This window comes from Saimiri boliviensis, chromosome 8 (assembly GCF_048565385.1).
Source record: "Saimiri boliviensis isolate mSaiBol1 chromosome 8, mSaiBol1.pri, whole genome shotgun sequence".
Lineage (NCBI taxonomy): Eukaryota > Metazoa > Chordata > Mammalia > Primates > Cebidae > Saimiri > Saimiri boliviensis.
In genome coordinates, this window is record NC_133456.1 from 61,126,679 (window position 1) to 61,153,257 (window position 26,579).

Consider the following 26,579-nt stretch of genomic DNA (forward strand, 5'->3'; position numbering starts at 1 on the left):
TCTAAAAAGCTCACCATAACATTTAGCCTGCATCTTCATTGATTAGTTGCTTTTAACCAGATTTGAAAATGAGGCACAATGCATGTGTTCAGTATTCATTTTTCTCATTCGAAATCAATTTCCCCTCAAACAACTGCCAGGTTGGAAGAGGGACTCAAAGAAGAGCAATCCTACAATCCAAAAGCAGAGGCCCAGATGAGCTCTTCTCAGATAATTCAAGTCCCCACCACCTGCAAAGGGTTGTTTAGCTAAGAGATACCTGAGTTTTCTTTTTTAAATGGAAGAAAATAAGGCTGAATGCAGAATGCCACTTGGTGAGGTTAGGAGGGAAGTATCGCACGCTCTGGAAGGACTAAAACAAAGAGAAATATGCTGCTTCTAACAAAACAAACCCTTGACCAAACAACAAATCTAGCTTACAGTGTTAAGACTATCCCCACATCTAGCCATACAGATAACGCAGAAAGCTACCCTTTTGCCCCAAGAGAGCTATAGCTCATCAGCAATGTAACTTCTAGTCTTACATGAAATGTTATGTGCATAGATATATAAAATCAAGCTATCACAAGAAGCATTCTCAACTTTTATATGTAAGTAGCTCCTTTTACTCAAGCATACATATAAATCGAAAACTGCAGCAGTTAAAACTGTTTGAGGCACTAAAAATAACCTAATATTTGCAAGCATTATAATTTATGAAACCTAGACAGTTAATAAAGCTGTTTAATGCTAATTCCTTGTCACTGAATGCATATTTTAAAATGTAACACACAGAGAGACACAATTTATGTATTTATTTACTCTAACCTTTTTGATCAACTGTTGCCACATTATCCCTGGTTTGTAAATCAAGGGATGATGACTACCTGAAGTGGATTCTAACTGACCACTGCAGCTGCCCAGTTACCAAGAACATGGTTTTCAGGTTATCTTTAGTGGTGTTCGTCTATAACTAAACCATATAATTAAATAAATTCCTCCAACCTTCCTTTTTGCCAATTCAGATTTTACTTAAATTTTAGTATAGACTGAGAAGCTAGTCACAACATTCTCTCCTGATTGTCTCAAAAAACCAGTAACTCAAACAACGTTCCTGCTACACTAACGGAGACAAACATGAAATTTCATTGTTTTTAGTTAATCTAAATTTTAATTTCACCATATCTTCCAATTGTGTGGAGGTTGGCTGAAAAGTTGGAGAACTGGTCAGTGTCATAAAAGAGTTTATCTTTCAAGTGACAGGTCCTGACAACATGTAAATGGAAGGCAATGATCGTGAGGGCTTTGTTTTTTAAGGTACATTTAACTGCAAACAAACAAACAAAAAATTCAAACCAACCATTCCTATCATAAGCTTTCTGATGATTTATGATTTACCAACTGAGCAAGGTTACGCAACACTGCATGCCTTTAGATGCATTATTTCAGCTAGTTGAGATTTAATTAAGATCACAGCCTCTAAAATCCCTGTCAAATGAAAATTCAAAGAAGACAATACACTATATATCCTCATGCAGAATGTTTCCACTCCATCCCTGGAAAAATATGAGTTAATCCGCGTTTCTATGGCTGCAGACAAAAGTTTGCTAATTTTGTTTTCTTTTGACACCTAGGTTGTTTTCTATTTTATGTCATGAGATCATTCCCTTCCAGAGAAGAAAGAAAAAAATCAAGAGCGATATATGTTGCAGAAAAAGCTCTTGACATTATTAGCCGACATTATCATAGCTTAGCCATGATGCCATCACATTTTCATGTAATCAACCCATGCTTAAGTTTCATTTAATAAAATGTTTATTAACACAAAACAAACAGAAAGCCTACCTTAAATTACTCAGATTAGATAACTGACATGTTATGCTTCTCATTTCCTTAACCAACTTTCTGTCAGAGAAGCTGCACATTTGGGCAGGAAGCAAAGTTCTTAAGGCAAACGGGTGAATATAAAGCCCATTACTTTCTTTATAAGTTGTTCTTTGGTTAAAAAAAAATTCTCTATAGATTTCTTTCTTATAGACTGGTACTGACCTATACTATTTTTTTAAAGAAAAAAATGTATTACTATGTGGCCCTTTACCTAGTCAAATGTATTTTTATTTGCATCTTCTTAATATTTGGTTGCTTATCTCATGCCTTAGAAATGACAGGTGCTTGCAGTCTCACTCTTGACAGGCCACTACACAAATAACTGTCTTGCCTGAAAGGGCTAATGCAGTACTAATGAACAATAAATCAACTTTGATTATCAAGTGTCAGCCCAATGCGTTTTCAGTTCAGCTCTATCACATCCTACAGTAAGTCAGCCAGTGTCTCCGGGTAGGCAGTCTGTATTTTGGTTTCATTTTTACACACTTTTCACTGAAATGTGTCAGGCAGCTACAAAGAATCACATAAAATAGATATAGACCTTTTTTTCAATGTATGCAAAGGGCATCAATTAGGACAAGGTGATTATGTCTTCAGTTGATTTACTTACTGCTCAATCTTAATAATCAAGGAAGCTTTGTATTCTTTTAAACAGTAACACCAACAGGTCAAACCCTAAACTAGAATCTTAATGCGATCAGGTTCCAGATCTTTGGCACTGACATGCTAGCTTGAGCTCTTTACCACATAAACCACCTCTGATTGCACAGATACATTCCTCTTGGAAAACTCATTATATAAAAACAAACAAAAACAGCAACACAGAGCCGCTTTGAAAATAAAAATGCCACTTGCTTGAAACTTTAAAAAAATTGGCTTAACACTGACTTCCTAATGATAAATGTAACTTATTTTTTTTCTTAAGCAGATTAGTCATTGATAGTATGATTCACATTTCCTGTTATCAGGCTTAATTTTTCCCCCAAATGTGTCACTTTTAGAATGCTGGAATCTATGGAAATGAGGTGATTTGCATTTTTAAACTGGTTTGATTAGAACATTTGGTTTATTTGGACAAAAATATAAAATTACTAGAGATTTTAGTTTTAACTGTCAGGCCTTGAAGGAGTTAATCCCAAAGAGGAAGAGTCTATATGTACTTTGCTCTAAAACTTTACCACCCACTTCCTAAAGGTCCTCTCCTTCCCATCACCACACTTGGGGAGGGGGGAAAAAAGTCCCGTTTCCACTGACCGTCTTTCATGCAGTTCTGACAGCTGAGTTAGCTACATTCAGAGTCGGTTCAGCTGGGAGTACCCCGTGGCAATTCCTCAGTCTGCTGCACGTCGAAACCCAAACCCCGCTCACTACTTAATTAACCAGCCAAGTAATGCAACAGAGGTTTAGAATCCCCAACCTGCCAGAGTGTTCCATTCGTTCGCCCGCCTACTCCGGTGTGGGGCTCTGTGCCTCTCCCTCCCCCTTTACTGTGTGTGAACTCCTCGAATTTGAACAGCTAAGCTGAAAATAGCCTAGACAGATATAGAAACAAACTATCAGAAGCAAAGAAACATCCACACGGGTTACACTGAGATAGAAGGCTCCTTGTATATTTCACACGCTCTGAAAGTGACAGAAATCACACCCCAGATACGTCCCCCGAATGGAGTGATGGCGAGGGCTTCACCAAAGTGGCTGCGTGAAGGCCAGACCGGCAGAAAATGAATCGCAAACGAGAGAGAGGGAGAGAGAGAGAGAGAGAAAGAGAGAGAGAGAGAGAGAGAGAGAGAGAGAGAGAGAAGCAGGACTTCCTCCAACTCTCAACTACACCCCACCCATGAACATTTAAAAAAAGAGAGCGAGAGTGTGAGCCAGAGAGCAAGGGGGGGGGGGGGATCTCTCTCCAGGACCCACAGGCCTGCAGCTCCTTCTTCCCACCCCTCCGCTCCCTCCCCACCTCCACTTCCAAAGCGCAACTCCTACCCAAGTTGGTAAACAGCGAGGATGAGGATGATTTTTTAAAAGACTCAACTTCAGAACCCTCGGGCGCTCCTGCCTTCCCCAGCGAGGCCCCCAGGAAGCGGGCGCCGCGGAGCCCAGGGAAGGAGAGCGAAACCGGCAAAGATCAATCAGAAGGACCAACCTGACACTCTCCATGTAGCCGCCAGGCGCGCGGAGCCGGGCTCGGGGCGCCCGCGCGGGCCGGGCGTGGGGTCCGGCGGCCTCGGCGTGCAGGCGGACTGCACGCGCGCAGGGGCGCTCCGGCTCGCGGGCTGACAAGACGCGCCGCGCCGCGCCCACCCGCCCCGCCCTGCTCCACCAATCACAACCCGCCTCTAAACACCCCGCGCCGCGCCGTGCCGCGCCGCGCCGCGCCCCACACAATGGGCTCCGCGGCCCGCGCCCCGCGCGCTCCGGCCCCCTCCGCGCGGCAGGTGAAATCACGCTCGGGTGCAACCCTGCTTTTGTCTGGAGAGCAACTCCACTTAATAGCTGTTAACCCGGTGACCCGCCTCCGGCTGACGTCTGGGCCGGCCGGGCTCGGCGCGCACCGCTCCCTCCGGCCGGGGCTCTGCGGGGCCCGGGCTGCCGGCGGGGCGGCGTGTTTGTTTCGTCTTTGAAACTGACAAAGAGTTGTCCTAACCTTTCCGAGAAACCCGGGAGGCCGAGGAGGCGGACCCGGCGCTCGCGGAGCGAAGCCGACTGCTCCGAGCAGCTGTTCGGCTTCGGGAGGAGACGCGGCTCTCCCGGGCAGCGCGGAGAAGCGCTTTCCTCGAAAACCGCCCAGGGAGGAGAACTTTCGCTTCACGTCGGGGGTTTCGCGGGGCCTCGGCCACCCCACACCCCTTTCTTTCCCGGAGTCGGGCTCGCCAAAGTGTGCCAGTGTGCGCCGAGGGAAACTAAGCCGACGCGGGCTGGAAATAAATAACAACTAAACGTGCCTCGTCGCTGAACCAGGCGACTTCCCCTCTAGAACGACAGCTGCCGAAGAAAGCATCTGCCACACGTTTGCTAAGAAATAATTCTCTAAATTCCTTTCTTATTTATACAACAATAGCAACAACAAAAGCTACTCTCAATAAGCACTTTAGGATGACCTTCTCTATTAGAAATAGCCACTGCTTTTTCAGGCTATTGAAAGCTGAGTATAATGTGTTTTTTTTTAAGTCAACAATATGCTAAACTTTGTTGGCTCAACTGACACGATATAAGCGCCAGGTTAATCTAGTTCATTTCGGCGGCTCAATAAAATCACCTATTTGCCATCTTCAAACCTGGAGAAAAACTTCCTGGCCTATGTATTTTTTAAAGAGAGAACACACAAAATCTCCACACATATTTTTATTCTTCTCAAAACATTAGAGGAAAAGGAATAAATAGTGTGACATCAATGAATATATATTTGCTCTCAAAAAAAAAAAAAAAAAAAAGCAACAAAACCTGACCCAGTAATTCCAGGAGTTTTACTTGAAAGTACTTTTTGATGTGAGGTGTATTAAATGCAGGTTACCACAAACCAGAAAAAATGTTGGTAATACTTCCAATCAGGCAAAAGCCAAAATTTCAGTAGGGTCAGCGGGGAGCAGACAATTCCCTCTTTACTGTGGCTGCAAAAGAGACAGAAGCGCGAAGTGACCATCAAAGTATGATCAGATATTAAATGGGCACAGCGCAGATCGCTCTTCACCCTAAAGTGTTTTTGTGTCAGATACCAAATTTATTAATGGGATTTTTTCAGGTCACAAAATGTGACCCCACCCTCTCATGAATATTCAACAGAGAATCAAGGGCGCTTTTGGGGAATGGAAGGGCCTTAAATCTGCCGAACTGTTCACTGATTATCAGTAGAGTTCTGACTCTTAAAGAGACAAGGTGCTTTTTCCTGAGGGGCTGGCAGAGAGCCCCAACGGCAGGAAATAAAAATAAAGGAAGTGCTCTCCAACCAGTGTACAGGGAGAAAGTGGAAACAGTCATTTCAAAGCGCGTGACATATTTCCCCCAAAGTATTAGAATTGAGTTTTTATGCTGATAAAGAAAATTGGGATGTACTTTGAACATGTAATGTATTCTAATTTTCGAAACCAAGTTCTTCATGAGGCATCCATAAAACTCATGCATGCTTTTAGAAGGTGGACTAACTTCTCTACAGGTGTTTCCCAGCTAATAGTCTCCAGGTGCATCAAAACAAACAACAAACAAGCAAACAAAACATTACAGACGCTTATGACCCAGCTGTGGAGACAAGCCTTAAACAAAATAATTAGAGAGTGATGCAATGCAATGCTTACTCAAGTACTAAATTGCATGGTGGTGGCTGTGAGCACCCTGGGACCACAAAGGAGGAGGAGATCACTAGGAGCAGGAGGGGTTTGGGAAGGCCCCATGGGAGGTTGCCTTTAAAAGCTGATGGTTTGGATAAGGGGGAGGTGACAACAGCGAGAAGGAAATGGCTTGGCACACTAACTCAGAAGCCACCTGGAGCCCATCTAACCTTCTCTCCAAACAGACAGATGATATGGTGACTCAGAGACTACTTCTGGGCAAGGAAATGTCCCATCAGTGATAAACCTGGATAAACTACATATGCCCAGGCCACTTTGGTTAATTCTAAGCTCCTGTGGTCCTGTGTACTTGCCCTGTGTTTGGGATTCACAAAGAACTGGAACTTCCATAGCTGGAGTATAACATAAAATGTTTAAACCAAGAGTAACTCAGAAGACTTCGTTAAAATCATTTATTAATTGCTATGAGCACCAGGTCATTTCAGAAAGGCTGAGTAACAAAGGCCAAAAAAATTTTTCGGATTGTGGATGTTTTAAAAGTCTCATGCAGTTGTCATAACCTGAACACAAATTCCAGTTCCCATTCTACAGAGGAGGAAACTGAGGTGTAGCCAAGCAAAGTGATTTCTCCCAAGAATCAAACATGGCCAGGTGCAGTGGTTCATACTTATAATCCAGCACTTTGGGAGGCCAAAGCAGGAAGATTGCTCCAGCTTAGGGGTTTGAGACCAGCCTGGGCAACGTAGTTGGGACTCCATCTCCAAAAAAAATAAAAATAAAATACTCACACATACACATACACACATAATTAGACACATGTGATGGTGCATGCCTATAGTCCCAGCAACTTGGGAGGCTGAGGTGGGTGGATCGCTTGGAACCCAGGAGTTCAAGGCTGCAGTGAGCTGTGATCGCACCACTGCACACCAGCCTAGGTAACAGAGCAAGACCCTGTGTCAAAAAACAACAATAAAAAATATACCACAAGCCTCCGAGAGGAAGCAGATACTGGATAATTATAGAAAAAGAGAAGCCATAATAATATAAAATGAATACCTGGGGGGGTGGGCAACATTGACGGGGGGGTGGGGGGACAAGCCAATGTTTAAGGAAGAGTAGAGGAAATGCTAAATACCATACTTTAAAAATATTTTTGATGCCACATGCTAACACCCACAACAGATAGAGCTCTTGTTCAAACACCACATATTAAGAAACCTGTCAGTTGCTAAATGAGTCCATTATGCAGCTGGCTGTGCACTTAAGAACAGATTACTATGATCCCACACCAAACTCTAACCACCAAATAACACACCTGGGACTAAAATCATGTATTACATTTGGTTCTGCTGAGTCCCAGCCTTGAACACAGAAGAAAGTGAAAGGTTTTACTGCCCATTCAGAGCTGAGAATGGAGGTAAGATGTATTAAAGGAAGAGTCAGGAGGAGCGTCTCCTAAGGACATTATTCCACACACTGATAAATGGCCCTGTGGTGAGGTAGACAACAGCAATGGTCACTGGCCCCCCACGTGGTTCTCAGTTCCAGCGAAAGGCCTGCTTTGCCAGAAGGTGCTTGGAAATAACTAGAGAGCATGGGGCAAAAAAATCAACTGTGTGATCAGAGGCCAAAACCTTAATTCAAGTTTGCTGTCTTCTTCTGAACAACACCTGTGTTAACACACATTTTCCTTCCCCCTTCCAATTAATTTAATGGAGTAGCCTGGACATATTCTGCAATGACAGAACTTAAAGAGATTCAACCAACTGATTCTGTTGCTGGAGAGAAAAAGCTAAAGCAACAGGAATACAAAATGCAAGCCCAGTAATGTGCCTGATGGGCTGCCCAGAGAAGCTTGCCTCCCCAGAAGGAGGACTGCCAAAGAACGCCAACGGGGCAGCCAATTAGAGTTACTAAATTGCAACAGCAATGCCCCATTCCTGAGATCTGGGCTTCTGTCTCCAAGGAACCACCATTCTGTCTGGATTTAAGCAGTGTTTTTGCTTAAAAAATATAAATTAATACATCATCCATCTACAGGGAGCTAAGGCAGTTAGTTCCATATTGATATTGTTTATGTCACTGTTACGCGTATGTTGATAATGAAGCTAATTATGTTGTTTTTCTTCTGTGCCTGCAAGTTTGGTCAAGGGAAAAGACTGAGTTCTCACTGTTTCATAGGAGTTTGAATTCACCTTAATGCATCCTCCAAATTGCCGTCTGCCTCTTCGTGTAATGCAACGTTTTATAATGCCATTGCTTCTGGTGAACTTGTATATACACGGTGTGATGTGTCAACATTCAGGCGACTTAGGAGTATGATGAGCTATGGAAAACATCAACCTAAAAACAATCCTTTTAAAACATTCATACACACCAGAGGTAAACAAAATCATGACAGAAAAGAAAAATGGCAACATCCTTGCCTAACTCGGCATCTAACTGGCAGTAATAAATTACCCTCTCATTTATGATAAAACTATAATCCCTTGTTTTAACATAATGTAAAATTTGTTAATGGACTGCTTCTGCCGCGAGGTTAGAACAGATTACATTGAAGTGTGCAAAGTTCTTCAAAAGGTACATGTTTTGGGGCAGTAGAGCATGTCCCAAAGTGCTGTATCCTTCAGATATCAGGGGAAAAAAATCACTACCACCACCACCACCACCACCAGTGGAGACTTGTTATTTCCCTCCTGAAGAGTGACAGTATTTTTGGCCCACCCAGAAGCAAACCCTCGACTTTTAAGCAGAACCAGAAATGAGGCACTGAAGGGGAAAGATGGCTCTTGGGAAATGAAATTACATTTTAATACTTTTTAACGTTTAATTATGTAGAAATCGCTGAATAGCAGATAAAGGCAACTGACCACCTTTATTTAGTATAGTCAGCTTTTCCAGAGACCTGTGGTGTGCAGCAGGCCTGCAAAGAGGCAAAGGGAGCATGTCCCATCCTGCCCTCTGAACAATGCTCACACGTCTTCCTCCCAGGCAACGCCACCCTCCCCTGACCCTAGGTTGACACACCCTTATGTCAAAACCTTCTTGACGCCTGCCCTCTGCTGGCAAGCCTGCCCAGATTAGGAAATTTTGACTACTTCTACTTAGTCAAAAGACAACTCCTAAAAGCCAGAGAAAGGACATGTAATGAACTATTAACTGGAATATATAAATTAAGACATTTAAACAAAAGGGGGGGAGGAAGGGGAGCGCCCCTAGTGAAATATGGCACTTTTAATGTAAAAATGCACATTCGTCTATTCTATTGCCTGCTCGCTCACAGCAGGGGAGTGCCAAACTCTATATTTTAACTCGCCTAAGAGAACAACCCGTATTACTGTTGGGCATCTTGCCTTCTTTTGCTCACTCTCCGGGGAGAGCATGCCGGCGCATTTTCAATAAAACACCTTCTTAGCAGTCATGGGCCACTGTTCCCATTTCAGTGGTCCCTGAGGTTTGACAATACAGTGTATTTAGCTGACTCGCAGTTCGAGTTTTCTTCTGGCATTCCCAAGATCCACAAAAAGAGAAGAGCGAGAGAGAGGGGGTAAAAAAAAAAGAAGAATACTTACTTATCCTTTGTTTAAGTAAGAAAACAGTTAACTTTGAGGCTGATGAGCTGACTTACACAAAACAAGGGTGCTCTCAGGCCCTCTCCCGGCTACCGGGACTCTCCGCACACGTGTGGGCCAGATTCCCAGCTGAAGGAGGGCTCTGGACATTAGGGGGTAAATTTCCGCAGCAGCGTGCTGGAGTTTAACACTGCAACTCCTGTCAGTGTCAATGGGAAGCACGAGGCCTGTACAAATCCCTGCATACCATTTCAAAAATATATCTCCAAGACGGGAAAATGAAGCTTAGCAGTTGCAACCTCAAAAGCATTCAGGAAGTAGCACTCTTGACAGCGCTTTAGATGCCGAGTAAATGCTCTTATAAAGAACACCCAATCCAGCCGACAATAAATCTTACACCGGGGAAGCCGGCACAGGGCTGTGGAATCCCCTCCAAGATAATTGCCTTCCACACTGTGTGGCATAGAAACCGCTACACAGAAAACATTTTCTGGGGCTCTGCAGCTCGCTATGGCTTGCTTTTCTTTCCTTAATAGTCACCAATTACACAGACACTCACACCCTATCTTTGAGAGTGACCATATAAAAGTCTCAAGGCTTGTCTCCTTTTCTAGAAAAAAAAAAAAAAGGTTGTAAGGCCAGTTCTAGGGGATAGGGGGTGGGAGACGGAGATTGAGAACAGAGGATGTGTGTAAGAACTCAGGAATGGAATCTGAGACAGGCATCCAGGTGAGCAAGCCTGGATGTCTCCACTTTCCAGTCTTTGAAGGTTCACGTAGTTTTCAGACAGCTCCAAGTACTGGGCCTCATCTACAGGCCGCTGAAGCAATCGGCAGATCTTTTCTAGTCTACAGTGGCCTCAAGCAGGCCGTTTAACCCTGAGATAGTACAGGAATACTAGATATGACTGAGGATTCTATTAATGACTTTGTCAGGAATAATAGTGTGATTGTGGGTAAGTCACGTCACCTCTCTGCACCTGCACATTTCACCTAAACAAAGAGGAAAAAAGGAAGATGGATGAGATCTCGCTAGTTTTTTTTTTTTTTTTTTTTTTTTAGACGGGGTCTCGCTCTTGTCACCCAGCCTGGAGTGCAATGGCGCATCTCAGCTCACTGCAACCTCTGCCTCCTGGGTTCAAGAAATTCTCCTGCCTCAGCCTCCCAAATAGCTGGGATTACAGGCGCCTGCCACCATGTCTGGCTAATTTTCGTATTTTTGGTAGAGATAGAGATTCACCATGTTGGCCAGGCTGGTCTCAAACTCCTGACCCTCAGCCTCCCAAAGTGCTGAGATTACAGGCATGAGACACATGCCCAGCACTATAGTATCTTTAACGACGACAACAGCAGCAGCTATCATTACTGCTATCATTACACCTATCATGTACCAGGTGCACATTTTGTATCAGCAAAGGACTAATCTCTAGGTATTTTCTGCTTACAATTAGGATCTTAAATAAAACTACCAGAAATAGGGCTTGGTGCAGTGACTCATGCTTGTAATCCCAGTGACTCAGGAGGCTGTGGGAGGAGAATCACTTGGGGCCAGAAGTTCAAGACCAGCCTGGGCAATGTAGCAAGACCCTGTCTCTATAAAAATTTTAAAAAACTATCCAGATATGGCATGCATCTGTAGTCCTAGCTACTCTGGAGGCTAAGGCTGGAGGTTCACTTGAGCCCTGGAACTTAACGTTGCAGTGGGCTCTGATCACATCATTGTACTGTACTCGAGAGCCTGGGCAACAAGAGTGAAACCCCATCTCTAGAATGAATGAATGAATGAATGAATGATACTAAAACTACCAGAAATATGGTCTAAAATTATAAATAGGATTTTACAGCTCGGTAATCTCAAACACTGTCACGACAGCAATGAGTCAGGGAACAACAACCAAAAACAGGCTTTCTGGGAAACCACCTAAAATCTTTAATGGGACCTTCTCTAGGTCATAAGCCCCATGAAACATCAACAACTTGTAGTCTATACAGTAAATCACATACATGCTTTAAGACTTGGTTGATTTAGTTGAGGGGGGCAGATGAAGACTCTAAAACAAACTGACTTCTAAATATATTTATGGTTTTTGTGCCTGTGACTTTTTTCTCCTCTTCCTTAACCACTTTGGTTCTTTTCTTTCAACCATGCCTACTTTCACCAAAAAGATTTCTGAATACGCAGTCCAGCTTCCCAAACCACTTGCTTGCTTCTGTTGGTTTCAGATTAGAAAGGAGAAATGAAAGTTTTAAGCATCAGGTGGGCTGCTACTGATGGTGGCGGGGGGGTGCCTTTTCCATCTCAGATTGAAGCCACAGCTAAGGTTTAGATTGGATTGCAAGGGACATTTGGAAGAAAGAGTAATATCACAGAGACATCGGGCCCCTTTTGTATTAATAGTTTAATAGCGTCTTGAGAAAATGCATACAGAAATGTAGTCCAGCCTGCAGGCCAATTATTTATTTTTTTATTATTTCAAATGGCATTTCATCTTTCATGAGGAAAAGCAGTAGATGAAGCAGGAAGAAGCTTTCAGGTCATACAGAACTTCCCTCTTTTCAAACAAATAAGGCATTGTGTTCGAACAATAGGAGGAATGTCTAATTGATCTTAATTAAATTCAGTGATGTCCAATTTTTGAGATGGGTCAGAACACATCTATGTAATGTCACAACCTAACAGACCAGACCTTTGAAATCAGGGAACGCTGTTCTCTGACACCCTTTTGCATCCATTCACCATCCCACTAGGCTCCTAACTTATTCTTCCCTCTAACTTTGTTCTCTGCTTATACCCTTCTCTATACCTCACGTGAATCCTGACCTCTTCCTGCTTTGGGGCTTATATTTTAACAATAGCAACAGCGATACCCCTTATCTCTGAAGTTTGCAAAGCCCTGTCAGCATTCTTATGACAACCTATGAAACAGGAATCCTATTACCTCCACTGGACATAGAGAAGGCTACCTGGATCTGAGTTTGAACCCAGTATTTGTTACTCATCAACAAAGTAGGTGAGGGGCAAAAGTTCATAATGTCTGCATTTTCTTATTTGTAAAGTGGGAATGATTATCTGCCTCAGAGTAGACAGATGTTTCTGTTGTTATTTTCTGAGGGGGTGTCAACTTCTAAAATAATGTCTCCTGATTTGAGAGCACTGGTGTGAATATTTGATCCAACATATGGCAAGTACACAGTGTCTAGCAAACCCTCCAATGTTGTTTACTGTTAGGGGACTCGTCTGAGGTCCTTTGGCTGGTGAATGGGAGAGCTGGGATGTGACTCTGTCCTCCAGGGCTCAGTCTCCTGCACTTGGGACCCTCTTCATTTGCTGGTTACAGAGCTCAGACATCGAGACAACGCTAAGATAACAAGAACCAGAGCCACTCTTGAACAGGGAGGTGCAGGAAATCCTCTAAAGAAGCTACCAGTCACCAACTGGGAAGCACGTACTGTGACCTTGGCACAGGAGTTGACAAAGAAAGGGAAAATGAGGGAAGGGCTGGTGCCTGGTAACAAGATGGCTGAGAAATACGGACATACTTATGGGAATGTGTGATGCAGTTGGCATTTCCTATAAAAGTGCTTAATGCTCCAAACAACCCTATGAAGGAGGTATTATTGTATCCACTTAACAGATAAATAAACTGAGGCTCTACGAACTTATGCTATTATTTTTTCTTTGAGATGGGAGCCTCACTGTGTTGCCCAGGCTGGAGTGCAGTGGTACGATCTTGGCTCAATGCAACTTGCGCCTCCTGGGTTCAAGCGATTCTCGTGCCTCAGCCTCCTGAGTAGCTGGGACTACAGGTGTCTGCCTGCATGCCCAGCTAATTTTTGTATTTTTAGTAGAGGATAAGGTTTCACTATACTGGCCAAGCTGGTCTCAAACTCCTGACCTCAGGTGATTCACCCAACTCGGCCTTCCAAAGTGCTGGGATTACAGGCATGAGTCACTGCACTCGGCCAGCTTAAATTATTTCGCTGGTATTTCAAAGCCAGTTGGTGGGGAGTTGGGACTTAGTGACTCCAAAACAAGGCTTCTTCTATCCCACATGCTAATCTGAAGACTAGGCTGAAGGGTAAAACTAAGCCTGGGAGAACAAAGGTGCTGGTTCGGTCTTAACTCCCGTGGAAAATAAACTGACCAAGTGTCACTGATTAGTCAGCATGAATGGAAGCTAAAATAACACAAAGTTAAAATTCTGATATCCTCTTTGATTCTTACAGGAATCTACAGTGACAATCCACAACTGGGCTGGTTGGCTGCGGGAGTGGGAAGATTGAGAGAGTGAGACCAGGGGCTCATGCATTCTTTTGAAGTTACTTCTCCTTGATTAAGCAGTCTCTCATACTCCCATCTCCACTGCTGGAAAGAGAGTCAGATAAGAAAGACAGACACTGATGATCTTCTCTCATTACTGAGCACCGGGCAGAGGCCAGCAGCCCTGGCCTAAATGGTGCCTGCGTTCTCCTGGCAGTACACAGTGTCTCAGACGTAAACATGAAACATCAGGGTGGCAGAGTTTATTTGGTCTTTAATCATAAAAGGCAGGGAGAGAATTCAGCGTGGTGACTCTGGAGAGACATTGCCATTCTGATCCTGGTGGTACCATTCTCTGGTTATACATTTAGTAAGTTGCAAGTTTCCGTAAGACTTCAGTTTCCTCATCTATAAAAAAGAGCTAATCCTAGTACTTCACCCACACAAGGTTTAAATAAGATAAAACAGATCAGTGGCTGGAGCACAATAAGCACTTAACATGCTTCCTAAGGTATCATTATCACTATTATTACATTCCACTTTTCCTTCAATTTCTCCCTTTTGCCGTAAGAACATTTCAGAAGCCAAAACTTATTTTAGTTTCTTAGACTTCTTATTTTTCTGTGCTGTAGGTGCTGTCAATCCTCACTCCAGACTTTAACTCAGCAGCAGCAGCAGCAGTTCCTTCAGCCAAATAATGGAAGAAGATATCTGGTTATTCTGTTGTGTTTTTTCGTTTTTTTTGTTTTTGTTTTTGAGACCAAGTCTCACTCTGTCGCCCAGGCCGGAGTGCAGTGGTGCAGTCTCAGCTCACTGCAACCTCCCCCTCCTGTAATTCTCCTGCCTCAGCCTCCCGAGTAGCTGGGACTACAGGCGCTTGATGCCGTGCCTGGCTAATTTTTTTATTTTAGTAGTGACAGGGTTTCACTGTGGTGCCCAGGCTGGTCTCAAACTCCTGAGCTCAGGCAATCTGCCCGCCTCAGCCTTCCAAAGTGCTGGGATTACAGGTGTGAGCCAATGTGCCTGGCCTGTTTTGTTTTTTAACAAGGGTCACTAAACCAAGATTCATCTACAAGAGGCAAAATGGCAGTCCCACTTAAATCTCTAGGTTACTGGTGTGTTATGTACAAGCAGCCAGTTCATCACTTGCATTTGGTGAAGGACTATGGTGTCTTGCTAAACGCCGAGCTCTCAGGGACCCACTGGGATTTTTTTTTTTCTTTTTCTTTTTCTTTTTCTTTCTTCTTCTTCTTCTTCTTCTTCTTCTTCTTCTTTTCTCCTTCTCCTTCCCCTTCCCCTTCCCCTTCCCCTTCCCCTTCCCCTTCCCCTTCCCCTTCCCCTTCCCCTTCCCCTTCCCCTTCCCCTTCCCCTTCCCCTTCCCCTTCCCCTTCCCCTTCCCCTTCCCCTTCCCCTTCCCCTTCCCCTTCCCCTTCCCCTTCCCCTTCCCCTTCCCCTTCCCCTTCCCCTTCCCCTTCCCCTTCCCCTTCCCCTTCCCCTTCCCCTTCCCCTTCCCCTTCCCCTTCCCCTTCCCCTTCCCCTTCCCCTTCCCCTTCCCCTTCCCCTTCCCCTTCTCCTTCTCCTTCTCCTTCTCCTTCTCCTTCTTCTTCTCCTTCTTCTTCTTTTTCTTCTTCTTCTTTTCTCCTCCTCCTCCTCCTCCTCCTCCTCCTCCGCTAATTTTTTATTTTTCTTTTTTTGTAGAGACGGGGACTCTGTACATTGCCTACGCTGGTCTCGAACTCCTGGGCTCAAGAGATCTTCCTGCCTCAGCCTCCCAAAGTGCTGAGGTTACAGGAGTGAGCCACTGTGCCAGGCCCTACTGAGATATTCTAAGGAGGGGTCTCTGCCTTAGGTGTCAAGAACAATGAACTGCAGGTTGGCCAACATAAGACTTAATGCATGGAATCTTTGGCCTGTAGTTTTTCAATGTTTTGTTACTCACAGTGGAGCCTGCCTCCAGAGAGGCTGGCTTTCAATGCAGTCCCAGCCACCTGGGCTCCGGAGAGGGCCCAGCTTGCACCCAAAGAGCATCACAGTTTAACAGGCTAACTTTAAGATTATTTTTCAAGTTCCCAATACCCAACTAACTCAAAAAAAGAAATGGAAATCTCTTTTCTTTTCTTACAGTATTTGATCATTTGCTGAATTAACAAACATGCAAACATGCAGACATCAGAAAAGGAGGGCTCCTACCTTGGCCTCAGGGCAAAAGGGAGCTTCTAGAATAAGGCAAGAGTAATGCTAAAGATGAAAGGATGATGTTCTGCCCCAAGGAGGTGGGCAGGTAGGACTGGGAAGGGCATTTGAGCTACTGGAATGGCACGTGCTAACATTCACATAGCAGACAACATGAGTCAGAATACCAGAGAATGTAAAGGATTTCGGTATAGCTGAGGGAAAGACAATTCATGCTCCAGCTTCCTTCCTTCGAGATGAATCGTTTTTCTTCTTTTTCTCAATTTCACCTGTATTTCCTATCTCAAAACTTTACCTATCTTTTCCTCTTCTCATTCTTCCTGTTTGGAGCATGGTCTCTGTTCTTCTTTATCCATGTCATGTCCATGATTAGCATGATCTCATCCAGCCTTGATGTCAGCTGGGTCAATCACACATACACAGTTTTTCTCCAAGTTAGCAGAGTTTGGCGTTCTTTATTCCTGTCCTGCATGCTCTCAGCTGTGACTGCTAAGCTTCTAAGTCAGAGATGTTTGAGTCAGTGATCTCTAATATGCCTCTGGAATTTTTAAAGGTTTAATCTAACATTCACACAGGGGTTTCGAACTACTAACATAAAGTTATGGAGCATGGGCTCATGGGTTAGATATTTCAGTCACCAAGTGTTTAAATAACATCGCATCAGACATGGTTAATATACAATTAAGTAGAACACAGCTTGAAGAGAGCTCACATCTAAGCAGGGGCAAACTTTTAAAACATCAAGGACTTGTATGCTAATCCTTCTTAGATATCTAGTTGAGAAAATAGAAGTCTAACAAAACCATTGACCTTTCACATGTCACTCCCATTCTGCCACAAGGTCTGAACCCTGAGGTCTCTTTTTAGTGCACTCTCTCCTAAGGCAGCATCGCTGTACTGGAGTGAAGGTGGCTCTTCTTAATTTTTATTTACTTGCTCCTTATGAACTAAGTAGGGAGTTGGGGAAAAGACAAAGACTGTACAGTGAAACTACACGTCATGAACAGCAGAAAGGAGCCAAGTCTAAACAAAATGTATTCCTCTATTAGGCAAAATTATCCTTTTTAACAGGAACACACACACACACACACACACACACGAGAAGAAGAGGTCACTAACCGAGCCATCTTCCCATCCATGGTACTAAATCTTAGGGTGTTCTCACTTCCCTAACTTCCTACGGCATTCACTCTCTGTGCCAGTCACTTCAGCATTCATTACATATTGAATTAGCTCATAAAATGCTGCCATACATAACCCTGTACATAACCACTCCTCAACAAGGATTTCATAAATTTATAAACGAATGAAGAAATGAAAGAATGTTTTCTATTTTCTCTTCTTTCCCCTAGTCCCCTCTCGCTTCCTCCCCTCCTGAGAAGCATTTATGTTTCCTGTGCATATTTTCTCTAAACTGTAAGCCCTGAGAGATGAATTGTATGCCCTTTCTTCTTTCTCCACCTGTGGCGTGTTTTGCTAATGAGAAAGTAACTAAGTCTTTGCTAAATAATAGCATCTCTATAGGTAAGATGAACATTCAATTAGAAGAGAAGCATCCCTGTATTGCCATGTTTAGGGACTAAAATCTTGCTGATGACAATTTTGTGACTGAATGACCTCATCACATGCAAAAAAAAAAAAAATGTAGCCTTTTTTTTGTTTTTTTGAGATGGAGTTTTGCTCTTGCTGCTCAGGCTGAGTGCAATGGCACAATCTCAGCTCACGGCAACCTCCACCTCCCAGGTTCAAGCAATCCTCCTGCCTCAGCCTCCCAAGTAACTGGGATGACAGGCATGCGCCACCATGCCCAGCTAATTTTGTATGTTTAGTAGAGACAGGGTTTCTCCATGTTGGTCAGGCTGGTCTCGAACTTCTGACCTCAGGTGATCCACCTGCCTCAGCCTCCTAATGTGTTAGAACTATAGGCGTGAGCCACCATGCCTGGCCAAAAAAATGCATTTGTATACAGCAGTAAATGATTAGACTCTTTGAAAATTAAAAAACAAAACAAAGCTGGGTACAAACCCTGATTCAGAGATTACACAACTAACAAATGTCATTTTATGGGTGTGAGTAAACTTGAATAACTTAGTCTAATACAGCTGTACCTACTAAAGGTAGACAGCTCCCCAGAGTTTGTAAAAATTATCTCTTTCATTTCTCTTGCTAATTTTTTCAAATGGAAAGACTCCTTCTGAATAGACTTAAGACTGGAAGGGCAGGAAAAACAGTTTTTCTAAACTGCTGCCAATACCAGCACATCCTGCAACTAGGTAACATTGCCCGAGGAGCTTCCACTTCATTTTGTTTTGCATCCAAAGGTGCTTGCTTCACTGATGCAGCTAAGAAAGAGCGGAAGAAAGACCCACAGGAAGGCAACAGCCCAGACTTCACTGGAGCCACTAAATAGTCATAAACAGTGGCAACTTTAACCCTTATCCTTGGAAGCAGAAGAGCCTGTGTGACCTTTGCTTCTCTTCGGTTACCTGGATTCTGGGAACTGCAGACTTAGGGTCCAAGTTCATCCCAACAGTGGATGCTATGCAACTCCTGCGCCCTAAGAACTCTCGGCTTCCTACCATGCCCACTCACGGTTTGGGTTTGCCCGTTCCTGCTAAAGCCCTACATAGGTTCTGATTTTGTTTAAAGCATGTAGCCAGTATTTGAAAAATGACAGGCAAGGCCACCTACTCTGTCTTGCCCCTTCGTCCCTCCATACAGAGTGCCCAGAAATGAGCATGGGGGGACAGGTGTCTGCCCTCTAGTTCAGAAGAGGCCAGACGCCCAGCTCCTCATTATTCTACTAATGCAGATTAAAGTCCTTGCCCTTGCCCCGCACCCAGGTCTCAACTGGCTCCTACTGGTGTTACAAGCATCCCTCACTAATTGTCACATGAACTGCTGTTCAGTTGGAGCTCTTCACTCTATACTGGTAACGGTGGTACGGGCTTTGCATTCATGCCCACTAATAATCTTTTTCATTTTGATGGAGAATTTCAGCCTGCTGAGCCCTTTTGAAAAAAAAAAAAAAAAAAAAAGAGGTCGGCCAGGGTGGCTCACGCCTGCAATCCCAGCACTTTGGGAGTCTGAGGCAGGCGGATCACGAGGTCAAGAGATCGAGACCATCCTGGCCAACATGGTGGAACTTCGTCTCTATTAAAAGTACAAAAATTAGCTGGGCGTGGTGGCGTGCGCCTGTAGTCCCAGCTACTCGGGAGGCTGAGGCAGGAGAACTGCTTTAACTCACTGTGGAGCTTGCAGTGAGCCAAGGTCGCGTCACTGCATTCCAGCGTGGCGACAGAGCAAGACTCTGTCTCAAAAGAAAAGAAAAGAAAAGATCTTGATTCTTCATCTCAGCATATTAACTCTTCCCCATCCTCACTTGACCCAGACAATTTCTGTTATCTCTAAATTTCTTAGATCATACTCATCTGAGAGATAGTGTGATCAGTTTTCTAAATGTGTGCATTCCAGTGTTCCACACCTTCTAAACTGGGATGCTACTGTTATTATGTGACAATTAAGAAGACCTGTTCACACCAGGGCTTATTCTCATTTATCACCTGTTCCAGGCGTGGACTTATTCCCACTTACTCCCTGTACGAAGAGAGGTCCGACCCTGCCTCCTCCTGCCGCCTTCACTCAGCAACAAGCACAATGCTTGGCTCTCAGCAGAAGCTTCACTGACCAAGAATGCATAGATGAGCAAGCTTACTTAATCTTTACCATTACCCTGTGAAGATCCTATTTACAGTCCACATTTTATAGATGAGAAAACGGAGGTCTAGAAACAACTCACTCAGAGTTAGGTATCTGTTACACAGAACCAGCATTTAAAAATAATGCCTAGAAAGTATAAATAACATGCACGAAACACGCCAATTGCTCATTTCGCAGCAGGACCCCAAAATCAGGGCTTGTGCTTCTCTTTCCTGTGAATCACTAGTGTGGACCATACCTCCCCAATCACGTCTCCTACCAGCTTTTTCTTTCCCTTTTCTGCAGAAACAGACGTGGCTAAAGAAATTTCCAAATTAAAACCTGGCAATGGTTTCTATATTCTTGTTTCCTAAACCTATAAATCAAAACTGTCTAAACAGGTCATAAATGTTCCTCAGCAATATAATGGGAAAAGTTCTGATTTATGGTGCCGGTAGAATAATTTTAAATAATTACATAAGAGTTTTGGAAAAATGCAATTAACACCTTTAGAAGTTTTTTGAAATGAAAATGAATCTCTGGAGATGAGTGTTCCCATACATAAAGATAGCCAGTTAAAAAATAAAAATAAAGCTACAAGATGCAACTGTGTCTGAAAGATCCTATAGAAACAGAGAATGGGAGCTACTATTTACAATGGGAATTCCCTAGGGTCACCACATCAATAAATGTTTTAACTTTGTCGCATTATCACACGTTAACAACACAATCATAAAATGTACTACCGAACATCAAAATTAAATCACCAAATAAACATCTTGTTTCTATTCAGCCCCAGCTGATGGCTTTCTGCCTCTGTACTGCTTTGACACATCCTACCACACTGTCCTTTGGAACACTTCAAATCCACCTACCTGCTCTTGGAAATCTGGCCAATGTTGTTTCCTTCCTCTTTCTCTTCATTTGTGATTCAGCTCCTTTAGAATTCAACCTTCTACAGATGAAGTCACTCCAAGCCTCTGTCCTTAACCCTAATTTCCCTGGGTACCAAAGAAAGTCTTCCCGTCTCTGAATTTCCTTCTTCTGGCTTAGCAAGCAGTAGTAGTTATGATTTTACTCAATGAACCTATTTCTCAAGCACACTTAAGATACGAAGCTTTCTCTTTTGTCTCTCACTGGGTGATCTTGGCACTTTGGCCCATTCTACCAGCACTTGGTCTGAAACCTTTACCTCCACAGGAATTGTAACTCTCAAAGTGGCCCAAGAAGGCAACCTCAGACTAAACTAACTTGGTTAGTATACACTGCTTAATGCTAACTGTTCTGCATTTGTGTCCAGGTTTACCTTGGATACAACACTAATCAATAATGAAGCAGCACTTGACTTTCCTCAGAGCTCCGTCATATCCAGTGTGACCGTCAAAACTTAGTTCTAACGCTCAATGATTCAAACACTGAAATGGTCCAAGGTTATCTCCCCAGTTCTTTCCAGCACCTGTACTTAGGTCAGCAATTACACAAAGAGAACCCTCAGCCAGTATCCTGGTCATGAAATTGAGAAAACGACACAGAACCATAGAAACTCTGATTTGGAATAGATTCAGCAATCGTCTTAATCCCACCCCCTCATTTTCCAGATGAGGAAACTGATGCCCAGGCGGGAAAAATGAAGAGCCAAAGGTCATACCTCTAAATAGTTACAGGCAGAACGAAGACCAGAACCTAAAACCTGTGACTCCCTGTTAGACATTCTTTCCACTGCTTCACGCCACCAGACAAGGAAGATACACGAGGAACCACAACACTAAAATAATCAGCCTCCAACACTTAGAACTGTTTTGGTTGGGGGATACGCAGGGAGAAAACAGTCTTTCTGTATGTGTTGGAAGGAGCAGTGCTTTTTATTTCCACTACAAATTATGAATGAAAAATATACCTAAGTATTACTCACCAAAGGCACAAGACAAGATTTCAGTCATCTTCGTGGTCACTCACATTTCAGTTGTTTCTAAAACGTATGTAACTTGATTTGGTCATTAACCCAGGGCTGAAATGTCCAATAGTGTAGACACTAGTCACATGTGGTTATTTAAATTTAAATGAATTACATGTAAATAAAATAATTCAGATCCTCTATCCTATTGGCCACATTTGAAGTGCACAATAGCCAATGTGGCTAGTAGCTACCATGCTGCAAAGTGCAGACACAGAACACACAGTGCTGAGGTCTAGAACATACTAATCAATGAAATGGGCATAATAGGAAAGCTACCACACAAAGTTTGATATATAACCTTTTTGCAGTAAAAAAAGGACTGCAGAAATATTCTAGAGCAACCTTCTCTAGTTTCTGATGAAGGAGCTGAGTCCTAAGACATTTATTTACACTGCCCTCCGAAGCTATATAGACGGTTAGTGCCACATTTGGGATTAAACGTCGGATTGTCCAACTCTAGGAAGTGATTTTTCTGCTAACCAGCTGACTGACTGAACAACATGGCTAACAATATGATATGGCTTACCTTCTTTAAGATAAGGGGCAAAATGTCTATACAGCACCTACTCCTCTATCTTCTAAAGGGAAACTGAGGTGCAACAAGTTACTCCTTATCTATTCTGGATCTATGTGGCTTCAAGGGAGCCAACATCATCCGGGGGAGACAGGGGTGGATGTAGTGCTCGGTCCCACCTACATAGTTTGAATATATGTCCCCACCAAAACTCCTGTTGAACTGTAATCCCCGATGTCGAAAATGGGGCCTGGTGGGACGTGTTTGGGTCACAGAGGCAGAACCCTCATGGACTGGTGCTGTCCTTGTGACAGTGAGTTCCCTGAGATCTGGCTGTTTCAGTGTGTGTCCCCTCACCCCCAACTCTCTCTCTTGCTCCTGCTTTCACCATATGACATGATGCCATCTCCTCTGCCATCCGTCGTTCCACCATGAACTAAAGCTCCCTGAGGCCTCCCCAGAAGCTGAGCAGATGCTGGCAACATGTTTGTGCAGCTTACGGAACTCTGAACCAAATAAACCTCTTTGCTTTATAAATTACCCAGCCTCAGGTATTTCTTTATAGAGACACATGAACAGCCTAACACCCTCACCAATCAGCACATCCCCTCCCTTCTCCACAGCAACTGGTTCAGATAAGTGACTCAAGTCACTCAACTGGTTCAAGGACTGTCGACAGAATTACTGAGCAAGAGATACTCTCTCTTTATGAGGGGCTGCTAAGCTGTAAACATGTGAAGCAGGGACTCTCAGAAGCCCTCTGGCCTCAGCAAGGGAAAAACCTTACAAAGAATGGAACCAATAGGAAAGAAATGGAACAGAACAATTGGAACAGACCTTTCCTGATGACATTACCTGAGTGTCTGGTTCCAGCTGGGTCTGAGGCCAGGCTAACCCTTGAACTTTTAAGCTCTGTGAGCATACACACTCTCTCACCCCAAGTCCCCATCACTTGCCAGTCTGAGCTGGATTTTGACATTTGCACGGGGAAAGGTCTTGACTAATACAGGTACCTGCTTCCATAGGAAGATTAGGAAGTGCTCTTGGTGTAACACTTCCAAACAACCTTGAAAAGCACTACCTGAGGGAAACCCAAAATTACACGGCACACCATCGCAGTTGCAAATCTTGGTTCATCCAATTCCATTCTGGGAGAGATTCCCCAAGTCAACTCCAACTGTACAGGGCCTGTCCCAGCCATGCACCATTTACTAGGTTTCAGTTCACCACCTGTGCATTTTTCTTTTGATCACCCCAGTTTGCAAATTTCTCACAAGGGTATGCCTGCAACATCACTTTGAAATTCAGTGAAATATCTTCTATTTACCAAGCCCTGGGAATTTCTTCAAGACATTTTTACCCTCTAAAAAAAATAATAAAGAAATCCCCTCAGTCTTATGATGACAATACTATTAAGAGTTCTCAGTCCAATGGGTTTTACTCAAAATTCTTTCAGTGTGTTTTTTTTTTCCCCCAAAAGCAAATTCTACAATGATTCACTGATTCCTCACCCATGGGTTTTATTTCTCCTTTTTCCTGAATCTGACATTTTAGTTTATTTTTTGTTCTTGATCCACCCTGCCAAATTATGACAATCTTACTTTCACAGAGTATAATAAATGATTTTTTAAAATTCATTAGCAACTATTTTCTTGAAATACATATATTCTAGAGAAATACACATTTTTCTTCATGGTGGCCTCTTTCAGGTTATATGACTGAAATCACTTACTGAGACCAGGCCTGTTAAAATGTAGAATAGGTTTTTCATGAACTAACCTCCCCTTGCAGAGTTAACACTATTCTTTAAAGTCTTTTCTTTCTGCTAAATAAAATGATTTTTTAAAATAAATCATTACTGGCCAGGTGCAATGGCTCACACCTGTAACCCTAGAACTTTGGGAAGCTGAGGTTGGGGGATTCCTTGAGCCCAGGAGTTCGAGACCAGACTGTACAACATGGCGAAATCCCATTTCCAATAAAAATACAAAATTTAGCCGAGTGTGTTGGCAGGCACTTGGAATCCCAGCTACTAGGGAGGCTGAGGCACAAGAGTTGCTTGCTTGAATGAATGAATGAATGAATGAATGAATGAATAAATAAATAAATAAATAAATGTTTAAATATGTGGATTTGGGCATAAAATAGTCATTCCTTTCACTCACAGAATTTGCCAAAATCCACTCATTTCTATGCATTTTCTGTCCAGCTCTTCAACAGCTTACAACTACTTTTTTGGTTTCACTTAGCTTTTTGCTTTTCTTTTCTGAGACAGGGTCTTGCTCTGTCCCCCAGGTTGGAGTGCAGTGACACAATCACAGCTTGCTGCAACTTCAACCTCCCATGCTCAAGTAATCCTCCCACCCTCAAGCAATCCTACCACAGCAGTCTCCTAAACAGCTGAGACTCCATACCACCACATTCAGCTAATTTCAAAAAAAAATTTTTTTCGTAGAGACGGTGTTTCCCTATGTTACCCAGGCTCATCCAGAACTCCTGGTCTCAATCAATTCTCCTGCCTTGGCCTCCTAAACTGCTGGGATTACAGGTATGAGCTTCTGTGCCAGGTTCCACTTAGTTTTTCTTACTTCAGCCCATTAACCTTTAGTATCCCAAAATTTCATTTATTCTCCTGTTACTGTGAAATTCTGGGTGAAGATCACTGGGCACCTAGGGCTTCAGCTTTTTACTATCAAGGAATATTATATTAACCTGATGTTTTAGAATCATCAACACTTAATGACATTCTAATAACACTATTAGCATCTTTTGTTATATGTGTGTCACATGCTCTGGCTGGGTGCTTTATGTCCAAGTTTTCATTTAGTTCTTGTGTGGTGGGTATCATTTATGGCCATTTTACAGACAGAGAAACAAAACTTGAGAAGTCTTCCATTTTGCCCAAGGTCATGGTGGCAGGTCAGGATTCAAACATGAATCCTTTGCTTCTAAAGCCTAAAGACTCTGAATGACATGGCTGAAAATTCTAGCATCGGAATTGCAAATATTGGATTGAAATCCATCACAAGTGTATTCTTTGTAGTTGTAAACCTAAAACCAGTGTCTCATGTTGACAATTGGCCTCACCCATACTTTGTCCTTGGGCAAGGGGCAAAAGGAAAGCTCTGCCCTCTTGCAGACTGTGCCCGTTACAGTTCCTAGCTTGCTTATCTAGGACTGCTAGTTAATTTCATATTAAGGAAATCTGTGAGTATCCCATAAAAGGGAATCTTTTCATTCTTGCTTATGTGACAACACCATATACAAACATCATTATTATGCAATGTGTTGGGGAGAAAAGGAAGCACATTTGACAAATGTCATGCTAATTTTATTCTTCGGGGATCTGGAATTGCTGCTGCCTTTTCTAATCTCCGGTGTCTCTCGCTGGTCCAGCGATAAGGGCTCCCGTCTCAGGTTAGAGACTCCATCTCTAATTTCCCCAAGTCTATCAATGAGAGGCAGGGACTGAAATCCCAAGTTCTAACGGGTATTTTCCAGGAATGCTTCTCTTTTAAATCATGAGCGACATTTAATATGACCCTGGGCAGCAAACTTCTGCCCCAGAGGAAAGCAGAAAACCAATTTATGTAAAATTAAAAGCGATTTACTTGATCCATCACTTGCTTCCACTCTAGCCTACTCTCAACTGTAACACATTCTGCTGGAATTACAGGCTACCTCTTCGTCCTGCACTGGGGCATAGAATCTATCTATGCACAACCACGGAGAATAAACATTACAGAGAAATAATGACTTTGGAAGCACCAGACACCCTACCCAAACACAAGCTACATGTGTGTTCACAGATGGAAACTAACGGCTGTCTACCCTGAAGGCCCCATAAGAAAAATGCAGTCACCTTTACAGTAAAATGCGACTTACTATTCCACATGCAACAAAGTGAGATAAAGAGAGGGCTGGGGACTGAATTCCAACAAAGAGCTCGTATAGTACCTTGGATTTCCTCAGAACAGTCCAGACCATTCAAGAACTGTGCAGACCCCAAAGCGTTAAGCTGCACAACTGACGAGATCAAAGGACCAAAGTAGAGAAGGGGTTCCAGGTTAGCTCAGTTCTCTGTTGGGTGGGTCAGAGAATAGAACTCGTGTGACATCATTTTGTGTCTTGCTCTGGAGGTGTGCTTAGCAAAGCCAACGTTAATAAATCAAACAAAAGAAACAATACAGGTTTTGTCTGGCAAAGGATTATGCAACATATTAATGTAAACAGCA

The 26,579-nt window shown here is 43.2% G+C and overlaps 1 protein-coding gene across 12 annotated transcripts in view; it reads right to left on the reverse strand.

The window, feature by feature from the left end:
* FOXP1 (forkhead box P1) overlaps positions 1-26,579 on the reverse strand; it is a 432,878-nt gene that overhangs the window by 102,870 nt on the left and 303,429 nt on the right. The window contains exon 1 of one of the 12 annotated variants that reach the window (XM_010350109.3): positions 4,010-4,121. The exons of 10 other annotated variants lie outside the window; for them this stretch is intronic. The gene's annotated coding sequence lies outside the window, so the exon portion shown is untranslated. Of the gene's footprint in view, positions 1-4,009; positions 4,122-26,579 lie in introns of those variants that run through there. One more of the 12 variants, XM_010350112.3, reaches the window with a different exon arrangement.